General features: G+C 42.0%; 1 pseudogene; it reads left to right on the top strand.

Annotated features, from left to right (window-relative positions):
* The first annotated feature begins 252 nt into the window (after nt 1-252).
* Nucleotides 253-6,581, top strand: LOC136544396 (microtubule-associated protein TORTIFOLIA1-like; annotated as a pseudogene).
* Nucleotides 6,582-22,793: the final 16,212 nt, after the last annotated feature.

The raw sequence follows: 22,793 nt of genomic DNA, 5'->3' as shown, positions 1-22,793 counted from the left end.
ATTTGGTAGGTTACTTGCAGTGTGGGGCTATGAATGTTATCCACTACTCAGGTTAGGGCTTCCAGCGGGTTCAATACTGCTTTGTGGTACCGTGGCTTCTGTGTCTCACAAAAGTGTAGGGTTGCCACTAGTAAGTTTTCAAACTGCTGGTGAATCGTTACTGAGAATGGCAAATGGAGATAGGATTTTAAAGCATAAGCACTGTGATCACAATGTACTCCTGATAGAGTGAATGTGGAAGTTCAACGCTTGATGTCGTCCCGGAGAACAAAGAGTCTGGGTTTACTTGTTTCTGTTTGACTTGATGGGCAATGGAAAATATCATATTGTTGTGATTTTGTGAGGTCCAGAAATAGGAGCTTAATTGACCTTGTATTGACATCTCTCTCTCTTTATAGTTTCACCATGGATTATGAGACAGAGATATGACGTAGAGTTCAATTAAAATGTTTTTTCCTGATTTATTATTTCATGTATTATGTGACAAAAGGGTACCACAGAAGCTCAAATGCAAGTTTTATAGAATGGCGATTAGACCTGCTATGTTGTATGGTGCAGAATGTTAGCCTACGAAAAGACGACATGTTCAATAGATAAGTGTCGCGAAAATGCGTATGTTGCGTTGGATTTGCGGTCATACAAGAAGGGATCGAGTTCGGAATGATGATATACGTGATAGATTAGGGGTAGCACCAATTGAAGAAAAGCTTGTTCAACACCGGTTGAGATAGTTTGGATATGTCCAACGGAGACCTCCAGAGGCATCGGTACGTAGTGGAATCCTAAGCTAGGATAATAACGTGAAGAGAGGCAGAGGAAGACCGAAGTTGACTTGGGTAGAGGTAATAAAATGAGACTTGAAAGGATGAAATATACCTAAAGACTTAGCCTTAGATAGGAGTTCTTGGAAAACAACTATTCACGTGCCTGAACGTTGATTGTTTCTGTTGGGTTTCAACTCTAGCCTACTCCAACTTGTTTAGGACTTAAAGGCTTTGTTGTTGTTGTTGTTGTTGTTGTTGTTGTATTATTTCATGTATTATTTGAGACGGTAGAAGACATTCATTTTATCTATCCTCTTACTTGTCGGCAGTGTGAGCCATGTTGGATGGTGGTCGTGCATTAGTCTTTTGATTTACAGTGTTGGATCGTGTTTGAGTGTTTTAGATATTTTCTAATCTTTTTTAGACTTTGATTTACAAGTAGCATGTAGCTTGTTAGGTTGGACTGTACTTGTGTCTTTTGTTTTTATTATTATTACATTTACATGATTCATCTATATTACGAATTACGATAACATGGATTATGAGTATAAGGTTAAGGTTCCAGCTCAGCTCTTTGAGTTTTGTTGGTTATATTCATATAGGATTTCAGTGCTAAACCTACAGGAGCTTTAGGTAGTTTTGTCATGATTCAGGAGCATTATGTAGTTTTATCATGACAATATTTCCATCAATGCTAGTATTGTTTCGTTGTGCTTATGATGCGGTTATGCCATTCTACATCGATATTATGTGTACTATCACCATGGTTATTGGGCTTCATAATTTGAGTATCTGTTCATATCTCACCTTTCAGGTGGGAGCAATCAGTTCCCAGAATATGCAGCAGACTCTGCAAAGTATCCGTGACTGCCTTGAGAACAGCGATTGGGCTACTAGAAAAGCAGCTGCTGATACATTATGTGTCTTTGCAACCCATTCCGGTCACTTGATAGGTGACGGAACAGCTCCAACCATTGCTGCTCTCGAAGCTTGCCGTTTTGATAAGGTAACCTAGAATTCTTTGCGCTCCATCTATGTTTGAGGCCCTATTGCTGCTCTTGAAACCTTTCCAGATGACCACAATATACATACTTTTGTATTCATATGTCATAGTCATCATATTCTTCTCACAGGTAAGGCCTGTCAGAGATAGCATGATTGATGCAGTACAGTTGTGGAAAAAGTTGACTGGAGAAGATGCAAATGGTAATGTTTGTTTGTTTACCAATTCTACTATATCGTTGAGGGTTTTACTATTCCATAATGTAGAACAATTTACATGCAGCAGATGGTAGAAATAAGGATCTAGCTGATGGTGAAGGGAAACTGGACTCAAGAAGGTCAATGCAAAGAGGTGGAAAATCAGAATCCTTCGATGATTCCTCTCCAGATTCACCTAGTAACAACGTGAAGGGCAGTAGCATAGCTGAAAAGGCAGCAGTGCTTTTGAAGAAAAGATCAACATTAACTGACAGGGAACTGAACCCTGAGTTTTTCCAAAAGCTTGAGACAAGGAAAACAGATGACTTGGCAGTTGAGGTTGTAGTCCCTCGCAAGACTCTACAATCCCACTTACGAAGCGAAGGTGAAACAGAAGAAGATGATGATCCTGTTGGTCCAGCTGACAGGAATGGATCAGCTGAAGATGAAGCAAATCTAACTCAAATGCGTGCTAGCTCTAATTTTCAAAATATTCGGTATAAATGGGCTGGCCAAAGGGGAAATAGAAACAAAGACACAAAAGCTAGGACAGCTGATGTTGAAGATAGGGGTGAACCCAGCACAAAAGACTCCACTGCTGCAACCATGAACATTCCTGGAGATGGCCCTTTCATAAATAATAAAACAAATTGGTTAGCAATACAGAGGCAATTGACACACTTGGAGAGACAGCAAACTAGTCTCATGAACATGTTGCAGGTTAGTTTATCGTTATTTCTCTGGAATGTTTGAAGTTCCATTTCCTGTTTGCTGCTAAGAAGAATCTAGAAATGGATATCACAGACTTTCCGATTGGTGACAAGGAACTAACATCAGAAGTGTTAACTATTAAGCCTCAGCAAATAAGACTTTTCTCAACTCAGTAAACTATGCAGGTGAAATTATAACTCTTGTCATGAAGCTATGTTGTTGTCAGCATTGTCCACCTTTTGATGTCGTTTGTTTTTTTCCTTAAGCCATCATACAGAGACTTGAGTTGTCCCTAAACAACAGAGCAAGTGGACCAAGCTTTTTACATGTATGGCAAATTCTGAAAGCTTGGGCCCGACAAGCCTTTACTAGGCTTGATCCCAAATGCCCAGTGTTTAAAAGGCGACTAGGCGTCCAGGCGAGTGCTGGGTACGCCTAGACGCCTAGGTGGCGCCTAGGCGACAAGGTGCCACTGTTTCCCAAGGCGAGCTGGGTATGCCTGGACGCCTTTGAAACACTGCAAATGCCCAATTAAGCTGAGATTTAAGTCTTTCTTGGGATCAAATACTTGAGCTTGGGCTTTGTTGGCCTAATTAGGCTTGAAGACTTGAAGATATACATATGACATATTAATGTATGCATATCCTAGTTAGCATTGAGCTTGTTTGAGCTTATAAGATATATTTGTGCACGTGCATCTATAGAGTTTTGGAGCCTTAATGCCGTATTGAGTTCAAGAGTATACTAACTAAAAAATATGCAATAATGCAAGCTTTTTGTCCTTATTGAGCTGAGCTTGAGCTTATTCATGCTTCTATAGAGCTGACCTCAGACTGAGGTTCAAACTTGAACTTGAGGTTGCCCAAGCCAGCTTACTCATGCTCAGCTCGTTGAGCTCTGGTACCCAGTTTATTTGTTATTTGAAAATAACTTTCTAGTACATCTTTAGAAAGAAAATTGACTGCTTTGTGCCTACCTGATATGGTACTTGACTACTTTGTTGCATAATTCATACGTGTTGTAGCTTCCTGCTTCCTTTAGGTATACTAATTTTTTTTTATCTAGATTGCAAATGAGACTAAAGTAGCTGATAGGTGTATGGCTGCATGCTGATTTTGTGGACAAATTTAAACTTACTAGACATTTTTTGGGCTAACTATAGAACATCGCTTGTTTTTCAACTTTCAGGATTTCATGGGAGGATCTCATGACAGCATGGTTACTTTACAGAACAGAGTACGTGGTCTTGAGAGAGTTGTTGAGGAAATGGCTAGGGTCTAGGGAAATATCACTCTCGTCAGGCAGGAGAGGTGGTGGTCCAGCGCTGGGCTTTGATTCGTCTCCTGGCCGATCATCTAAATACAATGGCTTGCATGAATATTCTAATTCGAAATTTGGAAGGGGTGGTGATGGACGGATGGGATTTGCAGAAAGGTATTTCTCTGCAGATGGTATGGCTTCTGGCACGAAAACCCATCTTGGAGACCAGATTCTGAACCGTGGGACTCATATGCTTATTCTGGTTCAAGAAGCGGTATGAATGCAAGGAGAGGATTAGATCCTGTTTCATCTGACAATAGGATGCCAAGAAATGAACGGAGTAATGATCAAGCGGGTCCCGGAGAGGTAGGGACAAAGGGCAGGGACCCTTCAGGTTTAGTGAAGGTCCGTCTGCCCGAAGTGCATGGCGGGCCTCAAAAGATGAAGCAACACTGGAAGCTATTAGAGTGGCTGGTGAAGATAATGGAAATTCAAGGGCTGCTGCAAGAGTTGCTATTCCTGAACTAGATGGAGAAGCTTTGAATGATGACAACCAAGGGGATGAAAGAGGCCCACTTTGGGAGGCCTGGACTCGCGCAATGGGTGCTGTTCATGTTGATGATATGGACTCCGCTTTTGCTGAGGTTCTTTCAACTGGCGATGCTGAATTACTTGTAAAGTTGATGCAGCAAACTGGACCAGTTGTTGATCAACTTTCAAATGAGGTTGCAAATGAAGTCATACATGCTGTGGGGCAGTTTCTCGTGGAAGAAAGCTTCTATGACGTAGCTTTGAACTGGCTTCAGCAGGTAATCTACTTGTCCCTTTGCAGGAATATATTGATGTTGTCATTGATGAGAATTATATCAGGAAAAAGTTGAACTTTCAGCCATTTTTCCGCAAAACTGGGCTGAATTAATTAATGATTCACTTTCATCATAAGACTATGCCGCATTCTAAGATGCATTTTAGTGTGCATTAAGTACTTTCTGTGACTGACAGTTTGATAGTCAATTGAATTTGGTAATAGGATAACGGCATGTCTAATAAGCTAGTTTTTAGAATTGAAGTGATTAATCCCAGTCCATTAGCATTGCTGTTAGGATAAAATGTTCAGCATCCTTCAGCCAAACCTGGCCGTGCACATTACATGATAATTAAGAGGTTTCGACCTGGCCAACAGGTATGCGCTTGCATGCTTGTACAGGTTGAACTAATTCAGCTGTTTCAATTCACAGGTGAAACCAATGCATTACTATAATCTATGTATGCCCTGACATGGGTTGATTAAGCTGGATAGATGTTGTATTTAATCTATAAACATGAAACATTAGAGTATGTTAGACAAATAAAGTTTGCAAAGATAGGCCTTAGCACATACTATTTCCCTTTTGTACTCAAATCTCTGGCTCTGGCATCTTACTATATGAATCCCGCTACCAAAAGGGGGCCAGGCAGCGTGGCCACGTTGGCCGCTTTTCTCGGCCATCGGATCGGCCGCGCGGACGGTTCAGATCGTGCGAGCCTCGGTCTTTTTGCAAAAAAAACCTCGAACTTTAGTCGAATCAACCCGCAGTCCAGGTCTCCTCTCAGGGTTTTTTTTTCAAACAATCACTCGAACTTTACCGAAATCAACCCTCAATCTAGAGCGGTTTGGGTCTCTGAACGCTTCTACGCCCGCCCGGCTCTCGTGAAGTTTCTCGGGCCAGTCGCCGGTCGTGCTCCCTCAGACGGAGAGCGGGCGGCAGAAAGGGCACGGCGAGTGGCGAGGAGACGCGAACACATCCAGCCCCACAGGCGTCGAAGCGCACTGCGCCTGGACCTCGTCAGCTGCCTCGCCAGCCTACGCGTCAAGGATGGCGGCGGTGGCGGCGGTGAGCGGCTGCTGACGGACGAGGAGATCGTGGACAACGCCATGGTCATCCTCGTCGCCGTCCATAACACGTCATCCGTGCTCATGACCTTCATGATCCGCCACCTCGTGGGCGATCCTGCAACCTTCGCCGCCATGGTTCAAGGTAATCAAGAAAGAACCCACAACTTTCTATTCTATGGACTATAATAAACAAATCAAATGCTCGTGTCCTCGTGACCATGGATGGATGTCTCATGCATGCAGAGCATGACGAGATCGCCAAGAACAAGGCCAACGGTGAGGTGCTAACCTGGGAGGACCTGCACGGCATGCAGTTCACCTGGCACGTGGCCCTGGAGACGCTGCGGATGATCCCTCCCATCTTCGGCAGCTTCCAGCGAGCGCTGGAGGACATTGAGTTCGACGGCTACTGCATCCCCAAGGGGTGGCAGGTGTTCTGGGCGTCCAGCGTGACGCACATGGACCCCAGCATCTTCCCGGACCCGGACAAGTTCGAGCCATCCTGGTTCGACAGCCAGGCGCCGCCCTACTCGTTCGTGGCGTTCGGCGGCGAGCAGAGGCTGTGCGCCGGGATCGAGTTCGCCAGGGTGGAGACGCTGGTGACCATGCACCACCTGCTGAGGCACTTCAGGTGGAGGCTCTACTGCGAGGACAGGGACAACACATTCGTCAGGGACCCCATGCCGTCACCGCTGAACGGGCTACCCATCGACCTCGAGAGCAGAGACATGGCTTCTGCAACTCCAAGCAAGAGCGCGTGCGGACTTTGAACGTGTGGAGCTCAGCGCCTTGATTCCAACCAAAAATGTTCGCGGTTCACGTCACCTGTGTATATAGGTCCCAAAATAGCTTTAGAATGTCGGGTCGTTTTTTTGTTAAGTAAAAATGTAAAAAACTCTGGTTTTTACTGGAAGCAAGCTTTTCTTTAGTTTTGCATTAAAAAAAGGTTTTGATAAAACATGTATCGGTGGATCTGGTTCTAACAGAAAACTGTTGGCACACACAAATAGGCTTCTCGACCTATATTTCTCCTCCTGTACCACTACCTTGATAACGCCCATCCAACACTCCATGTCTCCATCCACCGCCAGTGACTGCTCTGTTAGCTTGAACTTATCAGTCCTGCTTATCAGCCATGGTATAGTGTTTTTCTCTTACAACAAAACAACATCAGACTGAAAACCTCGGCCGAACGAGGAGAAGCCCGAGCCAACCCGCAAACCTAGCACCTGGCGGCGCCGCCACCCCCAATGTCGCCGCCGCCGCCTGCCTCCCCCTCATCCTCCACTGCCTCCCCTTCTCCTTCAACACCCCCTACTCCGCCCCCCTCGCGAGCCACCCTGTCCAAGCCATGCGCCCCCTCCCTGACCTCTACGACGACAGCGCCGGCGCAGGCCGTTGCCTGAGCCATGGCGGCCACCTCCACCCTCCCTCCCCTCCTTTCCCCTCATGCGCTTCCCCTCCTCCGCCGCAGGGGCCTAACGCCACCACCGCCACGGCCTCCCAGCTCGTGGGAGCAAGCGCTAGGGTGCGCCCACCGCTGCTGCGCATGGGGGAGGCCGGATCCCGTGCAGGCGGACCCTAGGCGGCCGGATCCACGATCTTCGGCGATGGGGAGGCCTTCGCACAACAGCAGCAGCCGTCGGCACGGCCCAAGAACTCGCCGGCGGTCCAAAAGGTACCGACGAAAGTTAGTCCGGCGCGGCAGGCTGCTATGAGCGTCTCTGTTCCAAGCTTGTCAGCCCCTCCTCTCGGGGGCTGCAAGGGTCCGGCCGCTCGGATCGGACCCCGCGTCGGCCAACTGCGCGCGAAAGTAAAAAGCGCGGGAAACACGTGTGTGACTACGTGAGGGATCCTGGTGCCGACAATTATTGTGCAAATAAGACCCTCTCCACGTCTCTCAATAATGACTTTCAATAAACTAAAAAAAGTCATAACTACTAAACTAAACATCCAAATTAAATTCCGATTACACCATTGAGTTTCTTGCAATAAATTCTTCAAAACAAAATCTCACATGGATATATTTAGACAAAATTTTATTAACAAATATTTATCTTATAAAGAAAGAATGATTCCTTTTATTGAGCAGAGATGATGTTCTAGTTCAGAGAACAATGTTCCGTCTTCGTAAGAAAAATATTCTCAGAAGAATAGTATTCTAGTTTTAGGTTCATGATATTGGTATTATAATATACATAAAAATAAATAAAATACATAATATAAATAAAAAAAATAATAAAATATAGAGCAAAGCATAAGGAAAAAAATAAAAACGGGTAATAGAGAAAAATTTAAGTGAACATCACATGGATACTTTCCAAACGTCCTAAAATATACTATAGAACATCACATGTATACTAAGTAAACATTATACACCACTAAATACAACATATAACATCACTAAATACACCATAGAACATCACTAAATACATTATAGAACATCGCATATATATTACACGAATATCACTGGATACATCATAGAACATCACATGTATACTAAGTGAACATTTCGAAAAACATCATAGAACATCACGTCTATACTATGAGAACATCACATATATATTACGTGAACATCGCAAAATTTATCATAGAATATTACATGCCAACCACATGAATAGTAAAAAAACACAGAACATCACATATATAACACGTGAACATAAAAAAATAGAACATCACATGTATACTACATAAACATCACAAAAAACAATAAGAATAAAAAGAAGAATAAAAATTATAAAAAAATAAAAATAATAATAAACACATAAAACATGAAAAGAAAATAAAAAATTCAATGATGCACGAAAAAATAAAGAAAAAAAGAAAATCAAAAGAAAAAAGAAAAAAAAAATGAAAGAAAGATTAAAAAATAAAAGACATGAATCAAAGAAAAATAATTATAAAAGAAACAAAGAAAATAAATAAAGATAAATCAAAAGAAAAAAGAAAAGAAAAGAAAAGATAAAAATAGAACGTCACATGTACTGATGTACGGCACGCGAAAGTCAAAAAATAATAAGAAAAGGAAAAAAGAAATAAAAAGAAATAAAAAACATAAAAACATAAAATATAAAAAATTAAAAGAATAATAAACAATCACATAAACCAAAAAAAGAAATAAAAATAGAAAATGAAGCATGAAAAGAAAAAATATAAAAAAAGAAATGAAAAGAAAAAGAAAAGAAATGAGAGAAGAATAAGGAAAAGAGAAAAAAAAAAGAAACTAACGTATGACTACCTGTGCTCGCAGCCATCGTTCCGCTCGCGCTCGGTATTCCCACACGTGTGGTTTCCCGCACTCCCTTCGGTGCGTGCATCCGGTCCGAATATTCGGACCAGAAGATTTCCGCCTCCTATCCCCCTCGCATGGGATGTAGTGCGGAGGAGTGCGATGTACAGCCGTCGCCACCGCCACCCATGTCTGAAAGCTCTAGTTTAGTTTTGGTGAATTGATAAAACTCTAAGTGCTAACCTAGTTTATTAAAGTGATAATAAGATAGGTAGCAGTATTCCAAGTGGTGAAGCAATGGTGAAGATCATGATGATAGTGTGATTATGGTGGTGAACAAGTGCTTGGACTTGGAAAAGAAGAAAGAGAAAATAAAAAGCTCAAGGCAAAGGTGATATCCATAGTAGCTTTTTGATTTGGTGATCGAGACACATAGCGAGTGTGATCATATTTAGGATCGATAGCCGTACTATTAAGAGGGGTGAAACTTGTATCGAAATACGGTTATCAAAGTGCCACTAGATGCTCTAACTCATTTCATATGCATTTAGGATCTAGTGGAGTGCTAACACCCTTGAAAATATTTGTAGAAATGTGCTAACACATGTGCATAAGGTGATACACTTAGGGGTTGTCACATTTGAGCAATGGTGGTGATGTTGGAGAAGTGTTGGTGTTGTTTTGCACTGACCGGACACTGGTCATGTAGTGACCGGACTCGGTGGTGTTGAGTCTGGTCAGTGGCACAGAGGAGCGCGACTCAGTCTTTGTGAATGGACTCTGCACAGTAAATGTGACCTGATGTGCAGGGCTGACATTCGGTCATAGGTGACGTACGCTGACATAAACCAATTCGCGAAGAAGAGAAGAGCAGACGTAGGGGCGTGTCCAGTCAGGGTAGACTAGACGCTAGGTGCGCGCATCCGGTCGCCCCGTGTTTAGTGTTGTGAGGAGCCTAACAGCTCTGTTCATGGGGGCTCTCTATTTAAGCCTCATAGCCGGCTCAAGCTCACCCTCTTGGCCATTTGTATCGACATACCAACCTTGTAAGCTTAACTAAAGCCCTCCCACTTATCTCCATCATTGATTTATCATCTTTGTGAGATTGAAAGAAAATCCAAGTGCATTGCTTGAGTGATTGCATCTAGAGGCACTTGGTGTTCGTGTTTCGCTATAGGATTTACTTGTTACTCTTGGTGGTTGCTGCCACCTAGATGGCTTGGAGCAGCAAGGATCATCGAGCGGAAGAAGGTGGTTGTCTCTGGCTCTGATCTTGATGATTGTGAAGGGTTCTTGACCTTTCCCTGGCGGAGAGCCAAAATATACTCTAGTAGATTGCTCATGGCTTGTGAAGGGTTCTTGACCTTAGGTGTTTGTCACCAGTTAAGCAATGGGTTTAAACTCAACCATGGCATGTTAAGTGGTGATGGAGACGTTAGGTCAAACATATGAAAATGAGCCACCACTTAAACTTGGACCATGCACCATTGCTTACATACTGCCCTTTCTAAAAAGTATGCTTGAGTAATGCTAGATGTACTTGTTTTATGTGTCTCGCATCAATATCCATCTATATTGATCCATGGAAAAGTTTCATAAAGTTTAGAATCAAGAAGTCACATGAAATGACAAGTTATGTCCTTACCTGGATTGTTTTATAAAGTGAATGGAATTCTAGATCGTCAACCAAACCTTGAAACCTTGCCCAAATGACTCTAATTGAACTCTACAATAAAAGTCATGAAGGGTTCGTGTTGAGCGGAGGACAAGAAAATACCTCAATCGGTCTAAAACTCGGATTTAAGCTTTACCGTGATGCTACTTTGACCTTTGTTGACCAATTACTTACATTGCTTGCATGGAGTTGCACCTTAAATAAAAGTTGAAGTTTGAGTAGCGTAGAACAAACTTTGTTTTTGGACCAAGAGCCAGAGCAACTCAAAACTAAGTCAAATCGAGGCTCAAACTTTGAATCGGCAGCTGTTTTCGGTACTTAGAATTTTTCTAAGTCTGGAATTCATCGTCGACTCATCGTCGATATTGGCATCTTGCGTTCTCATGTTTTCGTTAAGCAACTTGACTTGACCCCAAAATAAAAGTTGGAGCTAAGTTCATGGAGAAGATCATGTAAAAAGATGGCACCAGTTTGACCTCGTTTTAACCATCAATTTGAATGTTTGCTTGTCGCTGTCGTTACGCTGACACTAGCAGTTTGTGGCTTAATTACCTGCTGATGAAGAGCTCTAATGTCCATGAGGCCTTAATCAAAGTTGGAGAGTAATCAGAGTTGAGCAAACTTCATTTTTGGCCCACTGTCTGATTCGGCCCGGAAGCGGCCCAAATCGGCTCCCCACCATATCTACTCCGGCGCTCACCACGTGCTCGACAGTTTGCCTGCATGGCAGCCATGCACCGAGTGCGCCTCGCCATGGCCGACGCGTGCGCCTGCCTCTCTACAGTGCCTCTGCGTCCTCCTAGAGTGGGCACCGAATCCCAGCGTGCTTGCCCTCACTCCCTCTAGCACTCTCTCGCGCTGCATCTCCCTCTTGCTCGGAGCTGCAGCCATGGCCGCCGTGGAAGCTTCGTGGCCATGGCTCGTTCCTTCACTGTAGCTCAGCACGTAGCCCGCCGCCACCATCGAACCCTCCTTGACCCTTCCTGAACCCTACCGCACCACGACTTACCCTTTCCCAGTCTTGTCTGCCGCCGGCTAGCTCCGCCGACGGAGCAGCCATGAGTAGCGCCACCTGCGTGCGTGGCCGGGCCACCTCGGGCCACCTCCCGGCCATCCGAGACAACCAGCAGGTGCGTGTGGGCCCCCTTGTGCTCCACCGCCCCTTCTCCATCGTCGACGAGCACCCCCACGACCGGCCCCAACTTCCTCTGCTCCAAAATCCCGCCAGGGACCTTGGGTTAAAATTCGAAGGAAAGGAGGGGCCCAAATGCACAACCTATGACTCATATGAATAGTGCCATTGATGACCTTTTTGTAGGAAATCAGCTGAACTTTTGAAAATTGTAGTAAATTGTAGAAAAATCCAAAAAATAGGAAATGAGGACTTTTTGGAATCCTTGTGAAATTCTCTATGCACTAGATCTATAATATGGCATGATTTAGTTTAAAGGTTTTGCTGTAAAAATTAATTTATGCAGTTAGGTCTATACTACTAGTTGTGTCTTGTCTTTTTCATAACTGTAGTTCTTTTGCTCAACTAAATGTGAAATTTTTATGGAGTGCTCATCCGGTGATTGTTGTTGTCTGGTAAAAATTTGAGGAGTTTAGAATCTATATTTTAAGAGTTATAAAAATAACAAATTCCCTATATTGCTTTGCTTCTACTCTGAATAGTTTTGCATGTTTGAATTAATTGGCTTAGTTAAGTTATGAATCATGACTTGATGAAAATACATGAGTTGTATTATTTTTATTAAGCTTTTTAAAAAGCTAAATATCATGATTTTTGGTTAAGTAGATCTTGAGTTATACTTGCTTAAATCTTTGTGGCTGTTTCTGCCCAAACCCAGAGAGGGTTTCCTTGTTCTTACTATGGGGCCTTCTTAATAGTAGAATTAGCTTTATGTGTTTACAACAAAGTTGTTTACAATTTTCTAAGCTTTCTAAAAAGTCTAGAACCACATTTATTGGACATGTATAACTCCATTTGTAGCTGTTTGAAGTGGCATATCAGTTTATGTCCATGTTTTAGACAGAGATTCATTCATTGGATTAATTGACCTTGCTAACTGTAGAATCATCTTAATAGGAGAGTAATAAAGTTGTAGGTAACTTTATAAGCTTTTCAAAAAGTTATGATTCATATTTGTTGGAGGTCTAGAACTCTAGTTATGCTCTCTAAAGTTGCTATCAGTTTTCTATACCACTGCTGTTGGGCTGCATGTGCAATTATTTTCGTGGTGGAAATGATGGTTTCTGTGGTTGTAGTGAATACCAAAGTTGTAGATAATTTCATAATATTGCTTGTGTTCAAATTTCATGACCATAGGCCTGATAATTTAGGAGCTATAGAGTTTGTAAGTTCATTGTCAGATTTTGCATGCTCTCTGTACAGATCTGAATGATTGCATTGTTTGACTTAGCTAAGCTTTGAATCATGTCTTGGAGATAATAGAATAAGTGTAGTGATTTTCATGAGCTTTCTATATTGTTAAATATCACTCCTTTTGGTGGTTTAAATCTCTAGTTATAAGCTTGTGAAGTTACATGGCAGAATCTATCCAAGTCTGGACAGAGGTGCCCAATTGTGCTTGATTGACCTTATTAGTTGAGGAATCACCTTGTGATGATAATAAACATATTTTAGACAATTTAATAAGCTTTCTAGAAAGTCTAGGATCAGCTTATTTGGATGTCTGGATTTCTAGTTACGAATAAAACAATTTACTGTTGTGCCGCTATCCAGATTTCTATACATGTGCTAAGTGATTGCTTTAGCTTGCTCTTGTTTAGCTAAACATGTTGGTTAGTCTTGATCGAGGCATGTGTGCAATATCTAAACTTAAGTTCAATTGTGTGCCATACCTAATATGCTTACTATCCCTCTATAATAGGTGATGTGATGTTTAGTTAAATAACTCTAAGTGCCTATGCCTTGCATGATCTTATGGTTGCCTTGAATGCTATTATATGATGCATCTTATATTACCATTCTTCATATTCATATTCATGCACTTGCATCTTGCATCTTATCTAGGTACGCTAGATGAACCACGTGAAGGATGTGAGGTTGGAACCAAACCCGAAGACGGTGTATGGTGGACTTTTCCCGAAGATGAAAGGATCCCTGGAGTACATGCCTGAATAGGAGATGCTCACCAAGCGGTGTCATCTAACAAGCACTGACCTAGTGTTGGATTCCAGGTAAGCCCCAGAGTATTCTAAGTCTCCCAATATTTTACAAAATATTACTCAAGTCCTTTATGATTGATGCATTAGGTTATAAGAGTTGTTTGGAAACACTTGATGCATGGAACTACCTTGTCCGGATATATATACCTTTAAACCTATGTAGGTCTAGGATCGAATATATGCTTAGCCATGCTTAGATCGGTAGAAGTCGGGTGATTTCCTGTCACCTGTGAGATATAGGTGGATACTGAAGCACGGTTGGCTATATTTGCTATCGTGGAAAAGAACCATGGGGTAAAAAGTAAATCAAGGCCAGGCGGAGTCTATGGTAGGTTGACTCATGTGATTCTATCTGTACCGATTAAGGACCGCACCATTGTTGGCACTTCTGACAAGATTAAACGCATGCCTATCACTTAGCTGGCTAGATAACTTATTCCGACCGCAAAGCCGAGTAGCTCAACTCAGGCTGAGCCCTGCTCTATCAAAGTGCGCACTCTAGATGGTAGTAAGGATGTGTGGGGAGCCAGACTGAGCCTAAGGGCAGGCTGGGCCTGAACGTCCTAGCATTTGGTTGTCCCTGATTGTGCGGCGTTGGACGAACCTGTGAAATGTATACTTAAGTTGTACCAAAGGTGACCTAAGACTACCTTGGCACAGGTATGTCTGGGTTTGTGTTAGGAATAAATTCCCAGCTGGTTGAAATTGATTCAAATCGCCGTCTCTACCGGATAGTGAGAAACTTAGCTAGCCCCAACATCGTAGTAATTATACTATGGAATATGATGGTTCGGATAAACATGGAATTACTATACCTGCTATGGTTACTATTGTATGCTCTAAAAAGATATACCACATGTTTGGCACAGGATAGTTGCTAATCTAGAGATGGATAGTTATAATTAACTTGATGACAGAATTATAATTGTATAATTGAGTTAATCATTTTTATGCAAAATATTGTTAAGCTCTCTACTTATAAAGCCTTGCATACTCCTTAGAGTCAATTTTATTTCTGGTTTATGATGTGTAAGTCTAGCTGAGTACATTCGAGTACTCAGGGTTTATCCCACCATGTTGCAGGTGAAGTTTTGGCCTGCTGAAGATGGTGGCTAACCACCGGTGGGCTCGGTGACTATGTTATATCTCACCTATATGCTTTTATCTGAGGATGTCACTTATGCTAGCAATGTATTTGAAACTTATATTAATGTAATCATTTGAAAGCTATGTTGTTTTCACTAATCAATTTTGAAATCCAAACTTGTACTATTATTTATGAACCTATTTATAATATTATTTTTTGATGTAACTCTGTGTATGTGATTTGTATCTGCTTAATCATGCCATCTTGGTTGTGATGTTGATTTACCGAGGACTTTCGAGACACTCAGCGGACTACCAGGTTTATATAAGTGAAAGTATGCACGTGTCAACGTGTTAGCGGGGACAGCCGTACTTGATCTTGTATAAATTGGGTGGTTCTATCACATGCTGGGCTGCCATCGTGTCTGCCCACTACTACCTTGCCACACTGCCAACATGCCTCGCGCGGCGACGCTGCCGCTGCCGTCGCATCGTCATTGTGTTCGCGCCTGTCCACTGTATCCTCTGTGCCGCTGCTAGCCCAGTCAAGGCCACCACTGCCACACGCAGATGGCTGAGCCACTATCACCTTGTCATTTAAGACACTACGGTCACGTGGGCCACATTGGTTGGACACGCGCATGTGTTGTCTATAGCGCCAATGCATGGGTGTCCTGATCGCGTCGCTCACATCCCGCCAAGGCGAGGATGAGCCGAGTCACCTGCCACACCCCATCTCTCTCTTTCTCTCTTTCTCCCTCTACTACCGCCCATTGAGCGTGCCATTAAATTGGTCAAGGAGAGATCACCTCAAGTTGATTCGTTGTGTTGTTGGCTCCGTCACACAGCTGCCTAGCTACCCGTCCCCACCTCACCTTGAATGGTGCTTGGTCGAGCTTCAATTTTGGAGCTTTTCCCTGCCACCATGCTGATAAGGCCAAGTCTGCCCCTCACCGAGGGCAGCTCTCATCTGACCACCTCGAGCTAAATTGGTTGTACCGCTAGACTCGCCTCAAACCCCTCTTCACCATGCACACCTGAGCTGTACCCCTACTGCTGTCCTAATGCTACAGACACGGTCATGTCCACCGTGGCTCATCACCGGCTCGGTCACACGTGGCCAGCCTTCCTCGATCATCTTCTGCCCCAACTGTCACCCTGGCCTGGTCTATGGTAGCCTTTTGATGCTCACATGCTAACCAATTAGGTCTGTAGCTACCTCAGCTCACCGAAATAGTGGTGCCGCCATCGCGGATGGCCGCGCACCGCTATAGCCTTCCCCAGCTAGTCGTGTCACCCTATACCATCGCTTAGCATAGCCGCTTAGGTCAAAGATGGTGATCGACCTGTTAGGTGGGCCCACATGGGTCTTAGGTGGCCAACATAGGCGCTCAGTGCCGTCGCTCGCCATGCCGCCGTGCACTAAGTCGTCGGGGGTGCGTGCGGGTGAATTAGGGAAAGGCCATGGGGTTAAGTGAGAAGTTCTGAGAGAGGGGGAAATAGTGTTAGTACCTAGTTGTAATTTAGGAGAAGTGCGAGGTCTATTTTGCAAAAACATCAGCGCGCGCAGGGCTTCCCCACCGCGGGCCGTCTCTGCGTGGGCCGCCGCGCGCTCACGCGCGTGCTGTGTCACATGGGCCATGTGTGTGGGCCACATGGGACAATTCATTTTTATTTTTCATAAGGAATTAGAAATAGTTTTCTAATATAATTTTTGATCTGATGTTTGGTAAATCATATATAATCATATAGGTGTCCAAAAATTGTGAAACAAATTTTGTTAAGTTTCTAAAATTGTGCTCTATCTGTTAGTGTATTTAGTTCATATATGTACATGTTGATACCAGGAGCTATTAAATCATTTGAAAATGTTTAATATTGCTAGGAGAATTATTGTAGGAATTTTTGTGGTAAATTGGTGATAGATTTAGTCCTATAATTTCTATAGTAGCTTCATTGTATTATTATGTGCTCATTATAATTTTTGTAGCTTTAGAATAGACTAAACATTAGGGTAGTTAAATGCTCTTTGTTTCAATATACATTAAATCATTAGTAGTAATAAAGATATATTCTCCATTTATAAAGCTAGGTGTTTGTTAGTTGAACCCAACACTTTGCTTGGTAAAAATGATAGTTAGCTTAGTACCTTAGTCATTAGAGCTAGCTTAGTAGCTTAGTATGCGTATTCGTATTTAAGAGTTGTTGTTGCATAAATGCTAAGTGTTGCGTCATCATCGCATGTATATAGAGAATGAGTTGGTGGAGATCATGACCACTAGCGATCACAAGTTTGAGGAGATCATCGAGGAGTACGAGGAGGAGATTCTCATGCAGGAGGAGGTCTTGGAGCCGCCACTGACTGACTTAGCTGACACCGCGCCTACCCAAGGCAAGCTCCGGTGTAGAACCCCTTATTTTTGGATAATCACTGTTTATATATGTTATGTGCATTTATGTTATAGGAATTTTATGAAAAACACATGCATAAATATATCTGTCCTAAGAGTCTTACTAGTATAGGTTCGAGTAGCTATTATGCTTAGGTTTTCTGTAGCGTGAGTAACCTGCCGTTACTCACAATAGGTGATTATTATAATTACTCTCATGATAAAATGATGAAAGAAAAAATGGAGATAGGGCAGGGATATGGTATGGGTATTGGTGGGTGTAACAGGTTGTGTCCCGTGACCAACGAGGCTTAGTTTGGTTACACTGTTTTCCCTGTTTATGTTGATTAAGGACCGTCAATTACTGTGGATGGTAGTCAGGTCATAGTCTTATTATCCTGAGCACATACTTGCTTATGGGAGCAGGAAGGCTTGTTACGCTCTTGTCGTGGGTTCTGGCTCTTTCCAGACCGATTGATTGGAGGCAAGGAAAGGTGGAGGTCTAAGCACCATACTGAGACCAGGTCTCACGTGTGGGGGCTTAGAGTCCAAGTTTGGATGGGGACCTAGACCCTGTGATAGGAGTGGAATGGGTTATTCTTGTTTGTGCCTGGGGTACAAACACGGTGTGTGTTTTGGGGTACCCAGCTAGGATACATTGGTTTGTGAATCGTTGTTTCCATGAGATGGTACGAGTTGGCTATGGTCTAGCACCGTAGTAAGAACTAAAAGATGAAAGAATGGTGAAATGGTTCTGATTGCTCAACCCTTGCTTGGAAGTAGAACATGTGCTTACCTAGAATGGTTAGCTAATGAAGTAATCATGACTGTTAATAAAAATGACTATAAGGATGAACTATTAGTAATGCTTTTCGCAAATAAAAAGAAAACTGCAAACCCATATTACCTATCATATTCCTTGGAGTTGGGAAACTATTCCCACTAGTCGGGTAAGTCTTGCGAGTACATTATGTACTCAGGGTTTATTTTACCCCTATTACAGATGCAGCTTGAGGAGTAGCTCTTGTGTGGAGGATTCTTCTGGTGGGCACAGACGGATCCTTATATCGTTTTCGCTAGATGCTTATTTTCATTCTATTGTTTAATTATCGCACTATGAACTCTGGTATTGTAATAAATAATTTCCAAGAACTCTTGTTGTATAAAATGGACTAAGTATTGTAAGCTCGTACTCATTATTGGATTCTAGATGTAAAAAGGTGGATTGTTTCGAGTTCTCTCTTGGGGTGGCTTGATGGAACTATCCGATATAGCTATCTTTCGATGTGCTTAGTGTCTAGTGGAAGATGAGCGCCTCTAAAAGTGTGTTATTTTGAGAGGTTCTACCACAAAGATGGCTCATGAGGCTTGGAAGAATCATTCGACGGCACCAAGGCAATAAAGGATGCAAAGGCATACATTCTTAAGGAGAAATTTGTAGCTTCAAGATGAAGGAAGATGAGAGTGTGCTAGACAAGTTCCATCAGATGAAAGTCCTTGTGAATGATCTTAAAGCACTTGGTGAGAAGGTAGAGGATAAGGACTTCTCTCATAAGTTCTTGAGATGTTTACCTACAAGATTTGGCATGTTGGTCACCTTGCTAGTGAGGAGACAATGACACCAAACCAAATCTTAGGAGATATCATGACCGATGATGCTTATAGAGATGATGATGAGAAGGAAGAAAAGAGGGGGAAGAAAGATGAGAAGAAGGATGACAAGAAGAAGAGTGTGGCATTCAAGGCCACATCATCCAAGGGCAAGGCAAAGCAAGAATCATCAAGTAAAGATAAAGACTTGACCTTTGATGAGATGGATGATGAGAAGATGGCTCTCTTTGTCAAGAGATTTGACAAGTTCATGGTAAAGAAGGGCTCTCATGCTATAAGAAAGAAGTCTTCATCCAAGAACAAGGAAGAGTCAAGGAGGTGCTTCAAGTGTAGAAGCAAGGATCATCTTGTTGCTCAATGCCCATACAATAGCGATAATAATGATGATGACAAGAAGAGTAAGAAGAAGGATAAGAAGGAAAAGAAAGAGAAGAAGGACAAGATGACCACTAAGAAGAAGAAGAAGAAGGGTGGTTCATATGTTGTCACTTGGGATAGTGATGCTTCCACAAGTGATGATGATAAGACCACCAAGAAGAAGGCTCTTGCAAGCATTTTTATTAATGAGAAGCCTTCTCTCTTCGACACTCCATCATGCTTCATGGCTAAGGTCACTAAGGTACAAACTTATGATGATGGTGTGATGAGGAACATGATAATGATAATGAAAGTGAAAGTGAAAGTAACAATGATGATGAACCCATTAAAGATGAACTAATTGACATGTTAGAAGATGTTAAAGAACATTTTGACATTAAGAGAAAGGAATGCAAAGACTTACGAAAGGAACTAAAAGCCCTTAAGCAAGCCTTTGATGAGCTCAATGCATCTCATGGGAGGCTAGAGTAAGCCCATGAGAAGCTTGGCATGGCTCACAAAAAGCTTAAGAAAGCTCATTCATCTTTGCTTAATGAGTAAAATGAGAAGAAGCATGTTGTAACATGTGACAAAGGCTTAACTTGTGATATAATTGATGAATCATTCTATAAGCCTATCATTGTTGCTCCCACTAACCCTTCTTGTAGTACATCTACTTCTACCTCATCTAGTAGTGATGATTTCACTTGTAATGCCTCACTAATGGTTGAGAATAAGACCCTCAAGAAGGAGATAAATGAGCTTACTCATGCCTTAGGCAAAGCCTATGGTGATGAGGATTGTTTGCTTATGTGCTTAGGTAGCCAAAGAGCTTCTCTCTATAAAGAGGGATTAGGCTATACCCCCCAAAAAAGCAAGGCGGCCTTTGCTCCTTACAAGACTAGCTTTGTGAAGAATAATGGTCGGTTTTGCACTAGTTGCAAGCAAGTTGGTCATGTAGAGTAAAAGTGCATGAACCAAGAAGTCACAAGCTAATGTATCCTCCATTAAGCTTGATTCTTTCTATATGCTTACCAAGGGTGCAAATGGTGTAAAGGCTAAGTTCATTGGTGCACCATGGATGGGCTCAAAGAAGAAAGCTATTTGGGTACCAAAGAGCTTAGTGACTAACCTTCAAGGACCCAAGCAAGTTTGGGTACCTAAAAAGAATTGAAGGCATTGGGTTCTTGATAGTGGGTGCACTCAACATATGACTGGTGATGCAAGAATGTTCAACTCAATCATCACCAATGGCAATGATGGTTATGATAGTATTATATTTGGTGATAATGAGAAAGGCAAGGTCAAAGGGCTTGGTAAGATTACAATATTCAATGACATGAACATTTCCAATGTGTTGTTTGTTGAGAGCTTAAACTTTAATTTGCTATACATGGCTCAATTATGTGATCTTGGATTCAAATGCATATTTGGGGTAGATGATATAGAGATTATAAGTGTAGATGGCTCAAACTTGATCTTCAAAGGCTTTAGATATGAGAATCTATACTTGGTTGACTTCAATGCTAGTGAAGCTCAATTGTCAATATGCTTGTTCACTAAGTCTAGTATGGGTTGGTTATGGCATAGAAGGCTTGGTCATGTTAGAATAAAACAATTGGATAGATTGGTTAAGCATGACTTGGTTAGAGGCTTGAAAGATGTTGTATTTGAGAAAGATAAGCTTTGTAGCTCTAGTCAAGCTGGCAAACAAGTTGGAAACACCCATCCTAAGAAAAACATGATGAGCACTAGTAAAACATTTGAGTTGTTGCACATGGATTTGTTTGGGTCAATACAATACACTAGCATCGATGGTAACAAATATGACTTTGTGATAGTGGATGACTATACAAGATACACCTAAGTATTCTTTCTAGTGGACAAGAGTGATGTGTTTACAACTTTCAAATCATTTATCAAGGGCATACACAGTGAGTTTGAAACAACCATCAAGAGAGTTAGAAGTGACAATGGTAGCGAGTTCAAGAACACTAGAATTGATAAGTTGTGTGATGATTTTGGAATTAGACATTAATTCTTGGCCAAATACACTCCACAATCAAATGGCCTTGCTGAGAGAAAGAATAGAACCTTGATTGACATGGCAAGATCAATGTTGAGTGAGTACAATGTGAGTCAATATTTTTGGGCCGAAGCTATCAACATGGCTTGTTATTGTAGCAACCACCTATATTGTCACCCATTGAAAGAGAAGACACCATATGAGCTCTTGAATGGTAGAAAGCCCAACATTGCATACTTTCGGCCGAAGCTATCAACATGGCTTGTTATTGTTGCAAATGCTATATCTTAAAGAAAGGCACTAGATTGGACACATTTGAGAAGAAGTGTGATGAAGGATTCCTACTTGGATACTCAACCACTAGCAAAGCATATAGAGTTTGGAATTTGGTAAGTAGTACTCTTGAAGAAGTTCATGATGTGGAATTTGATGAAACCAAGGGTCCCCAAGATGAGAATGAGAATCTTGATGATGTTAGAGGCATTCAACTTTTAAATGCCATGAAGAACATGGATGTTGGTGAATTGAGGCCTAGGCAAGTGATTGATGAAGAAAATGATCAAGTGCAAGTGCTCTCTGACTAAAATGTATAAGATAATACAAATCAAGCAAGTTCAAGTGGCTCTCATGACAATGTGCAAGATCAACAAGTGGCTAGTACATCATCTCAACCCAATGATCAAGCAACAGCAAGCAATAATGTTCCTATTCTCCAACCAACCAATATTGTAAGAGATCATCCATTAGACACTATAATTGGAGATATTTCTAGAAGTGTGCAAACTAGATCAAGATTGGCTTCATTCTGTTAGCATTTTTTATTTGTATCATCCGTTGAACCAAAGAACATAGATGAAGCATTGAAGGATGTTGATTGGGTGAATGCAATGCATGAAGAATTGAACAACTTCACAAGAAATTAAGTATGGGAATTAGTTGAGAGACCAAAGAATCACAATGTGATTAGAACCAAATGGGTCTATTGAAATAAGTAAGATCAAGATGGGATAGTAGTAAGGAACAAAGCAAGATTGGTAGCACAAGGTTACACTCAAGTTAAAGGTCTTGACCTTAGAGAAACATATGTCCCGGTTACTAGATTGGAAGCAATTAAAATCTTGCTAGCCTATGCTTATACCCACAACATTAAGCTCTATCAAATGGATGTCAAGAGTGTATTTCTCAATGGCTACATCAATGAAGAAGTATATGTTGAGCAACCTTCCAGTTTTGAAGATGACAAGAAGCCCGACCATGTGTACAAGCTGAAGAAGGCTTTGTATGGCTTAAAGCAAGCACCTAGAGCATGGTACGTGAGGTTGAGGGACTTCCTACTCCTTCAAGGGTATATGATGGGCAAGGTTGACACCACTCTTTTCACCAAGAAGATTGGTAAGGACTTATTTGTGTTATAAA

The sequence above is a fragment of the Miscanthus floridulus genome, chromosome 3 (genome assembly GCF_019320115.1).
Source record: "Miscanthus floridulus cultivar M001 chromosome 3, ASM1932011v1, whole genome shotgun sequence".
In the NCBI taxonomy this organism is placed as follows: domain Eukaryota; kingdom Viridiplantae; phylum Streptophyta; class Magnoliopsida; order Poales; family Poaceae; genus Miscanthus; species Miscanthus floridulus.
The sequence above is the reverse complement of the archived record's forward strand: the minus strand, read 5'-3'. Positions and strand labels throughout refer to the sequence as shown.